The following is an 11,205-nucleotide window of genomic DNA, read 5'->3' on the forward strand; positions in this document are numbered from 1 at the left end:
CGTCGGACAGGGGCCACACTTTTTTACAGAATTACAGAAAGTGCCTACAAGTGCCCTCAGTAGGAAAACTACTATAGCAGTAGTTTTATAGAAAAAGACTTATATTTAAGTTAATTACCGGTGAAACTGGTTCAAAATTGCATATATATAATAAGTAAACTATGATCTATATTATAAACCATTTTAAAACTTAATTCCGAACTAATTTACTTAAATTTAAGGGTGACTACAACTTACTATTTTACAGAAAATGCTTATATTTAAGTTAATTACGGGTCAAATTAATTCAAATTTACTATACATAATCAGAAACGTGTTTGGTTTAATATACACTACTTAAATAGTTAATAACTAGCTATTTTCTCACTTAAATTCAGGGTGCCTACAACACACTATTTTACAGAAAATGCTTATATTTAAATTAATTACGGGTCAAATTAATTCAAATTTACTATACATAATCAGAAACGTGTTTGGTTTAATATACACTACTTAAATAGTTAATAACTAGCTATTATCTCACTTAAATTCGGGGTGTCTACAACACACTATTTTACAGAAAATGCTTATATTTAAGTTAATTACGGGTCAAATTAATTCAAATTTACTATACATAATCAGAAACGTGTTTGGTTTAATATACACTACTTAAATAGTTAATAACTAGCTATTTTCTCACTTAAATTCAGGGTGTCTACAACACACTATTTTACAGAAAATGCTTATATTTAAGTTAATTACGGGTCAAATTAATTCAAATTTACTATACATAATCAGAAACGTGTTTGGTTTAATATACACTACTTAAATAGTTAATAACTAGCTATTTTCTCACTTAAATTCAGGGTGTCTACAACACACTATTTTACAGAAAATGCGATTATTTAAGTTAATTACGGGTCAAATTAATTCAAATTTACTATACATAATCAGAAACGTGTTTGGTTTAATATACACTACTTAAATAGTTAATAACTAGCTATTTTCTCACTTAAATTCAGGGTGTCTACAACACACTATTTTACAGAAAATGCGATTATTTAAGTTAATTACGGGTCAAATTAATTCAAATTTACTATACATAATCAGAAACGTGTTTGGTTTAATATACACTACTTAAATAGTTAATAACTAGCTATTTTCTCACTTAAATTCAGGGTGCCTACAACACATTATTTTACAGATTCATGGGTGCCTCCAAATGTACTATTTTACAGAAAGTGCGATTATTTAAGTTAATTACGAGTAGTAATCATACTTAAACTGAGGAAGGCAACAAGACTTTCGTAATCTTGTCTACTGGGGTAAGAATTTTACCAAAATGTGAATATTTAAGTTAATTAAGTATGAAATTAAATCTAACTTGGATTATAATGCTATTTGAGTGTGATGTTCAAATTAAACACTATAAAAAGTAAATTGTGCCAATTAAACTTACGGTAAGGGTGCCTTCAAAATATTGCTAAAGGAAAACCACGGCCACAGCGGTTTGAACTGTCCAAAATGCGATTATTTAACATAACTATTAAAGTAATGAAATTTAATTTGTTAATGTGTCATATGAATGTGGTGCTCAATTTAAACGCAATTTAATGTTAATTGCGAGCAATTATTCTTAAATATAAGTTGCCTACAACTTACATAATACAATTTTACATAACCTGGGTGCCTACAAGACACTATTTTATCAGAACGCTTTCATTTAACTTAATTTTGGATGGAATTCAATCTAAGTTGGTACATATATATTTGAGATTGCGACGATTAATTTAAAGGCAACACAGTTTCTCGATGCAACTACCCTTTTTGAAACACTCTGTATAAATTAACGGAATAATTTTTGTAAGTTTTGTTAATGGTTTTGATGTTATTTTATCAATTTAAAACAACAGCACTCCTCCGTTTTGAACCATTAAATTATTAAATAACAAAAGAATTAACACAACAGTTATCCAGGAAAAAATTGGTGTGATGGGTTATATTGGAGAAATTTGATCACATTAAAATTTATTAATTATGACGCAAAACAATAGGACTAGGGCGCTTACTAGACCCAAAAGCTATCATCTGTGTGGGCTAATTATTTTTGGATTCCCTAGTGGAAAAAATGATTGGAAACCAATCGGTGACAAATTCGATCCTATTGGTGTTTGAAGATTTCTATTGGCGACCTATAGGAAATGATCTGCCAATAGAAGTCCATTTCATTCCGATAACCATCCGATTGGAAATTCTATTGGGAATGAATTGGGGTTTCTTGCCATTTCAAGACCATTACATATCCAATAGGTTTCCAATAGGGAACTCTATTGGACATGTATTGGTCATTTTTGCAAATTAAGGTCCTTTTAATTCCCAATAGGTTTCCAATAGGGAACTCTATTGGACATGTATTGGTCATGTTTTCAAATTAAGTTCCTTTTAATTCCCAATAGGTTTCCAATAGGGAACTCTATTGGACATGTATTGGTCATGTTTTCAAATTAAGTTCCTTTTAATTCCCAATAGGTTTCCAATAGGGAACTCTATTGGACATGTATTGGTCATGTTTTCAAATTAAGTTCCTTTTAATTCCCAATAGGTTTCCAATAGGGAACTCTATTGGACATGTATTGGTCATGTTTTCAAATTAAGTTCCTTTTAATTCCCAATAGGTTTCCAATAGGGAACTCTATTGGACATGTATTGGTCATGTTTTCAAATTAAGTTCCTTTTAATTCCCAATAGGTTTCCAATAGGGAACTCTATTGGACATGTATTGGTCATGTTTTCAAATTAAGTTCCTTTTAATTCCCAATAGGGAACTCTATTGGACATGTATTGGTCATGTTTTCAAATTAAGTTCCTTTTAATTCCCAATAGGTTTCCAATAGGGAACTCTATTGGACATGTATTGGTCATGTTTTCAAATTAAGTTCCTTTTAATTCCCAATAGGTTTCCAATAGGGAACTCTATTGGACATGTATTGGTCATGTTTTCAAATTAAAGTCCTTTTCATTTCCAATTGGTTTCCAACAGGGAACTCTATTGGACTCTATAGGAGAGGCCAACTAGTAGGCGCGCGAGAAGCCAAAAAGGGTCACGGTGGCGCCGCCAGACGGCGAGTAAAGTAACTAAAGTTCAAACAAATTATGGCTCTATAACGTGTGAAAAAACAGGTATTTTTGGGAAATCGGAAAAAAGACAAATCTCTAGCATTTCCTTTTTTATTTTTGGAGTTAGGAGCGATGCAATCAATTATTAACCACATGTTTCGATTTGTTGTTCTTGACATGGTTTTGAATTTTTATTAAAACTTTAGTTACTTTACTCGCCGTCTGGCGGCGCCACCGTGACCCTTTTTGGCTTCTCGCGCGCCTATTAGTTGGCCCCTCCAGGCTCTCCTATAGAGCCCATAGCTCGTATCCTTCCTCCATGGCCATGCTCGTTTCTCTGGTCAAGGTTTAGCCCGCTACAACGCTCGATAAACTCAACTCGACTCAATTTCAGCGTTATTATTGGAATTAATTCATGAAATCCGATTAAATCTTGCTCCAAATAGGTTTCTAAAGGATATTCAGCAATTTTCTAATGGTAAGAACAACTTTATCACGTTTTTGAAGCTTCTAAAGTACTCGCTAAGCCTTGGCCCTTGTTTTCAGAGTTTGAATTTTTAGAATCTCTAAAACGACATAAAAGTAGTTTTTACCTTTAGAAAAGTGGTGGATATCCTTTAGAAACGTATTCATTATAAATGATTATAAATGAACGAGACATTTTTGATAAGTTATATTGACGATGATTAGTGATGAACGTAAAACGATGATTAGTGATAATGAACCTCAAGAGATAGTCAAAGGCATAAGAGATCATGAGCCCCAAGGGATGATGAGAGATGGTGGCAAGGCTCCCAGAGTACCTATAATACCTATAAATACCTATAATTCTGAGATGGTCCTATAAAAACCTATAATTCGTAAATTTATCCTATAATACCTATATTTTGGCGAGATTATGTTTGACCAGACACAAAAATCGCGGAGCTCGCTCCGAGAGGTTTTAAGTTATATATTCAAGAAGGCGATTTAAATGCTCTACGGCGATTTAAACGCTCTAGTTTAGTTATTTTAGAATAATGACAGTTGATGGGCCTAAACATGTCAGGGAAAATCGTAATAAAAGTCCGACAAAACCTGAAAAAGTTAGGGAATTTGAATCTGAAAATTTCGTGGTAACCCTGAATTAGTCCAAAGTAATGCATGGTAAATAGTTTAGTTGCTACACTATTAACTACTAGTCGCAAGTAAATTAAATAATGATCATATTTTTATAAATATGTTTAAAAGTAGTCTACTCTCGAATATATAATATACTTCCTGTAAAACTCCAATAATTCGTAATTTTAAACGTATAAAATTTACATAACATAAGTTTGAACCTATAAATTGATGATTTTTGGACCTATATATATCCTATAATTTTAGCCTTTTAGACCTATAATACCTATTATTTTTTGTGCACTAAGCGCTGGGAGCCCTGTGGTGGGTTAGTGAGAGTAAATTACGGTAAGTTTCTTCTAACACACAAGAGTAGACTTCCCTATATAGTCTCAATTTCTAATAAATTAACTCTTAAATTGTTACCAGATGATATGTCTAGTGATGACGAGGAGATGCGCAGTAAAAGTATGATATTTTTTCTCTTAAATTCTTAAAAGCGAATAGGTCTTTGGAAAAATTATGAGTTCCACATCATAATTATCATGGATCTGTTTAGATCAAATTACTTGTTTTTTAAATCCATATACAAGTCAAAAATAGTAAGCTTCTCTCTGAATTTTATCTTCCATCAAAATGCAAGAGAGAAGCTTATTAAAGGCTCCACCCCTACATAACGCGCTTACCCTCCCTTTAACATATAGTTTTTCAAAAACTCTGTAGATTAAAAAAGTGGATTGAAACCATTTTGCTTGTGCCATATTTTTAATGTTAATGTTTCAAGTGTGGGTGTGGGTGTGTGTGTGCTTTTTTTGGGAGGCTTTTGTGTCATTCTCAGTTTCTCACAAATTCATATTGAAATGTCAGAATGTACAAAGTGTTATAAGGTGTAAATGAATTGAACTCTTTTGCACAATCCTAAGTGTTCCAAATAAATCTAACGGGGAGTTTCATTATAGAAGCTTGACAGGAACATCGTCAAATAGGTTCAAAAAAAACTAAGGCGTTAGAAGCGAGGCCATCTCTTACTCCACAAAAGGTTTCGGCTATTAAGAGTAAGTTTAAAAAAATGAAAGCTTAAAAATTTGTATCAATCATACAATAGTAACTGTTATTATTGCAGGTAGTGTTCGCTACTACGCCAAGAAAAAGGGGAAAGATCAGTCTGCCCAGGAGATGGCGGCTAAGGCAGTGAACCACGCCCTGACCCAAAAAAATTTCCGATTTGCGAAAAAAAATTATTGCCGCGCCAAATTGAAAAAACCAAAAAAAAAAAAAAAATTCCTTTTTAAAATAAAATATTTCAATTGTGAAGGTTTTATTAGTATTGTGGAGCCTGTGGTAATTAGTTTGTTCGCCATATTATTAATTAATTTTCATATGTTCTTTGTGAGCCTATGGGTCGGTAATTGGTCAGTCTTATGGGTCGGTAATTGGTCAGTCTTATGGGTCGGTAATTGGTCAGTCTTATGGGTCGGTAATTGGTCAGTCTTATGGGTCGGTAATTGGTCAGTCTTATGGGTCGGTAATTGGTCATTCTAATGGGTCGGTAATTGGTCAGTCTTATGGGTCGGTAATTGGTCAGTCTTATTGGTCGGTAATTGGTCATTCTAATGGGTCGGTAATTGGTCATTCTAATGGGTCGGTAATTGGTCAATCTTATCGGTCGGTAATTGGTCAATCTTATCGGTCGGTAATTGGTCAATCTTATCGGTCGGTAATTGGTCAATCTTATCGGTCGGTAATTGGTCAATCTTATCGGTCGGTAATTGGTCAATCTTATCGGTCGGTAATTGGTCAATCTTATCGGTCGGTAATTGGTCAATCTTATCGGTCGGTAATTGGTCAATCTTATCGGTCAGTAATTGGTATATCCTATCGGAAATGTGACGAAAACACTATTGGTTTCCTATTGGTTCCCAATTGGTTTCTGAACTGCGTTTTCCCAATTGGTTTCCAATCATTTTTTCCACTAGGGTTACATGATATGGGGTATACAAGTTACTAGTACCCCTAGCACGTGACGTGATTTATTAAAGGCCCCTCGACAACTATGCGTTTTACAAAGCGCGATAGACAATACACCCTTTCGACGGGAAAAGGGGGTAGGCAACCCTAAGTATCCGGAGATACAAGAGAGTTGCTCTAGTGCTGTGTTTGTGCACTCTCAGATCCAAAACACCCACAGCGGTGGGGCTAAAAAGCGAGATGGAAGGCAGAGTTTTACCCCGCGCCTTTCCCTCTTAGACTCGTAACTTGTAAAACGCATAGTTGTCGAGGGGCCATTAATAAATCAGGTCACGTGCTAGGGGTACTAGTAACTTGTATACCCCATATCATGTAATCCAAAAATAATTAGCCCACACAGATGATAGCTTTTGGGTCTAGTAAGCGCCCTAGTCCTATTGCTTTGCGTCATATTTAATAAATTTTAATGTGATCAAATTTCTCCAATATAACCCATCACACTAATTTTTTCCTGGATAACTGTTGTGTTAATTCTTTTGTTATTTAATAATTTAATAGTTCAAAACGGAAGAGTGCTGTTGTTTTAAATTGCTAAAATAACATCAAAACCATTAACAAAACTTACAAAAATTATTACGTTAATTTATACAGTGTTTCAAAAAGGGTAGTTGCATCGAGAAACTGTGTTGCCTTTAAATTAATCGTCGCAATCTCAAATATATATGTACCAACTTAGATTGAATTCCATCCAAAATTAAGTTAAATGAAAGCGTTCTGATAAAATAGTGTCTTGTAGGCACCCAGGTTATGTAAAATTAAAAAGTTGTAGACACCCAGGTTATGTAAAATTCAAAAGTTGTAGGCCACTTATATTTGAGAATAATTGCTCAGAATTAATTTCAAGTCGCGTTTAAATTAATCAGCGCAATCTCAAATGTATATGTACCAACTTAGATCGAATTCCATCCAAAATTAAGTTAAATGAAAGCGTTTTGGTAAAATTGTGTCTCGTAGGCACCCAGGTTATGTAAAATTGTATTATGTAAGTTGTAGCCAACTTATATTTGAGAATAATTGCTCGCAATTAACATTAAATTGCGTTTAAATTGAGCACCACATTCATATGACACATTAACAAATTAAATTTCATTACTTTAATAGCTATGTTAAATAATCGCATTTTGGACAGTTCAAACCGCTGTGGCCGTGGTTTTCCTTTAGCAATATTTTGAAGGCACAATTACCGTAAGTTTAATTGGCACAATTTACTTTTTATAGTGTTTAATTTGAACATCACACTCAAATAGCATTATAATCCAAGTTAGATTTAATTTCATACTTAATTAACTTAAATATTCACATTTTGGTAAAATTCTTACCCCAGTAGACAAGATTACGAAAGTCTTGTTGCCTTCCTCAGTTTAAGTATGATTACTACTCGTAATTAACTTAAATAATCGCACTTTCTGTAAAATAGTACATTTGGAGGCACCCATGAATCTGTAAAATAATGTGTTGTAGGCACCCTGAATTTAAGTGAGAAAATAGCTAGTTATTAACTATTTAAGTAGTGTATATTAAACCAAACACGTTTCTGATTATGTATAGTAAATTTGAATTAATTTGACCCGTAATTAACTTAAATAATCGCATTTTCTGTAAAATAGTGTGTTGTAGACACCCTGAATTTAAGTGAGAAAATAGCTAGTTATTAACTATTTAAGTAGTGTATATTAAACCAAACACGTTTCTGATTATGTATAGTAAATTTGAATTAATTTGACCCGTAATTAACTTAAATAATCGCATTTTCTGTAAAATAGTGTGTTGTAGACACCCTGAATTTAAGTGAGAAAATAGCTAGTTATTAACTATTTAAGTAGTGTATATTAAACCAAACACGTTTCTGATTATGTATAGTAAATTTGAATTAATTTGACCCGTAATTAACTTAAATATAAGCATTTTCTGTAAAATAGTGTGTTGTAGACACCCCGAATTTAAGTGAGATAATAGCTAGTTATTAACTATTTAAGTAGTGTATATTAAACCAAACACGTTTCTGATTATGTATTGTAAATTTGAATTAATTTGACCCGTAATTAATTTAAATATAAGCATTTTCTGTAAAATAGTGTGTTGTAGGCACCCTGAATTTAAGTGAGAAAATAGCTAGTTATTAACTATTTAAGTAGTGTATATTAAACCAAACACGTTTCTGATTATGTATAGTAAATTTGAATTAATTTGACCCGTAATTAATTTAAATATAAGCATTTTCTGTAAAATAGTGCCTCCTGTAAGTCATCTTTTCCCGAGTAAAAATCTGTATGCACCCTTAAATTTAAGTATATTTGATAGAAATTAATTTTTAAACGCGTTTATATTATAGAGCGTAATATTCTTAGTAGATGTAGGTAATTTGAATTAATTTGATCGGTAATTATATTTGGAGGCACCCATGAATCTGTAAAATAGTGTGTTGTAGACACCCTGAATTTAAGTGAGATAATAGCTAGTTATTAACTATTTAAGTAGTGTATATTAAACCAAACACGTTTCTGATTATGTATAGTAAATTTGAATTAATTTGACCCGTAATTAACTTAAATATAAGCATTTTCTGTAAAATAGTGCCTCCTGTAAGTCATCTTTTCCCGAGTACAAAATCTGTATGCACCCTTAAATTTAGGTATATTTGATAGAAATTAATTTTTAAACGCGTTTATATTATAGAGCGTAATATTCTTAGTAGATGTAGGTAATTTGAATTAATTTGACCCGTAATTAACTTAAATATAAGCATTTTCTGTAAAATAGTGCCTCCTGTAAGTCATCTTTTCCCGAGTACAAAATCTGTATGCACCCTTAAATTTAGGTATATTTGATAGAAATTAATTTTTAAACGCGTTTATATTATAGAGCGTAATATTCTTAGTAGATGTAGGTAATTTGAATTAATTTGACCCGTAATTAACTTAAATATAAGCATTTTCTGTAAAATAGTGCCTCCTGTAAGTCATCTTTTCCCGAGTACAAAATCTGTATGCACCCTTAAATTTAGGTATATTTGATAGAAATTAATTTTTAAACGCGTTTATATTATAGAGCGTAATATTCTTAGTAGATGTAGGTAATTTGAATTAATTTGACCCGTAATTAACTTAAATATAAGCATTTTCTGTAAAATAGTGCCTCCTGTAAGTCATCTTTTCCCGAGTACAAAATCTGTATGCACCCTTAAATTTAAGTATATTTGATAGAAATTAATTTTTAAACGCGTTTATATTATAGAGCGTAATATTCTTAGTAGATGTAGGTAATTTGAATTAATTTGATCGGTAATTAACTTAAATATAAGCATTTTCTGTAAAATAGTATATTTGGAGGCACCCATGAATCTGTAAAATAGTGTGTTGTAGACACCCCGAATTTAAGTGAGAAAATAGCTAGTTATTAACTATTTAAGTAGTGTATATTAAACCAAACACGTTTCTGATTATGTATAGTAAATTTGAATTAATTTGACCCGTAATTAACTTAAATAATCGCATTTTCTGTAAAATAGTGTGTTGTAGACACCCTGAATTTAAGTGAGAAAATAGCTAGTTATTAACTATTTAAGTAGTGTATATTAAACCAAACACGTTTCTGATTATGTATAGTAAATTTGAATTAATTTGACCCGTAATTAACTTAAATATAAGCATTTTCTGTAAAATAGTGTGTTGTAGACACCCCGAATTTAAGTGAGATAATAGCTAGTTATTAACTATTTAAGTAGTGTATATTAAACCAAACACGTTTCTGATTATGTATAGTAAATTTGAATTAATTTGACCCGTAATTAACTTAAATATAAGCTTTTTCTGTAAAATAGTGTGTTGTAGACACCCCGAATTTAAGTGAGATAATAGCTAGTTATTAACTATTTAAGTAGTGTATATTAAACCAAACACGTTTCTGATTATGTATAGTAAATTTGAATTAATTTGACCCGTAATTAATTTAAATATAAGCATTTTCTGTAAAATAGTGCCTCCTGTAAGTCATCTTTTCCCGAGTAAAAATCTGTATGCACCCTTAAATTTAAGTATATTTGATAGAAATTAATTTTTAAACGCGTTTATATTATAGAGCGTAATATTCTTAGTAGATGTAGGTAATTTGAATTAATTTGATCGGTAATTATATTTGGAGGCACCCATGAATCTGTAAAATAGTGTGTTGTAGACACCCTGAATTTAAGTGAGATAATAGCTAGTTATTAACTATTTAAGTAGTGTATATTAAACCAAACACGTTTCTGATTATGTATAGTAAATTTGAATTAATTTGACCCGTAATTAACTTAAATATAAGCATTTTCTGTAAAATAGTGCCTCCTGTAAGTCATCTTTTCCCGAGTACAAAATCTGTATGCACCCTTAAATTTAGGTATATTTGATAGAAATTAATTTTTAAACGCGTTTATATTATAGAGCGTAATATTCTTAGTAGATGTAGGTAATTTGAATTAATTTGACCCGTAATTAACTTAAATATAAGCATTTTCTGTAAAATAGTGCCTCCTGTAAGTCATCTTTTCCCGAGTACAAAATCTGTATGCACCCTTAAATTTAAGTATATTTGATAGAAATTAATTTTTAAACGCGTTTATATTATAGAGCGTAATATTCTTAGTAGATGTAGGTAATTTGAATTAATTTGATCGGTAATTAACTTAAATATAAGCATTTTCTGTAAAATAGTATATTTGGAGGCACCCATGAATCTGTAAAATAGTGTGTTGTAGACACCCCGAATTTAAGTGAGAAAATAGCTAGTTATTAACTATTTAAGTAGTGTATATTAAACCAAACACGTTTCTGATTATGTATAGTAAATTTGAATTAATTTGACCCGTAATTAACTTAAATAATCGCATTTTCTGTAAAATAGTGTGTTGTAGACACCCTGAATTTAAGTGAGAAAATAGCTAGTTATTAACTATTTAAGTAGTGTATATTAAACCAAACACGTTTCTGATTATGTATAGTA

Source organism: Phalangium opilio, unplaced genomic scaffold (assembly GCF_054372755.1).
Source record: "Phalangium opilio isolate 3A_F unplaced genomic scaffold, DU_Popi_V2 ptg000362l_1, whole genome shotgun sequence".
Taxonomy (NCBI): Eukaryota; Metazoa; Arthropoda; class Arachnida; order Opiliones; family Phalangiidae; genus Phalangium; species Phalangium opilio.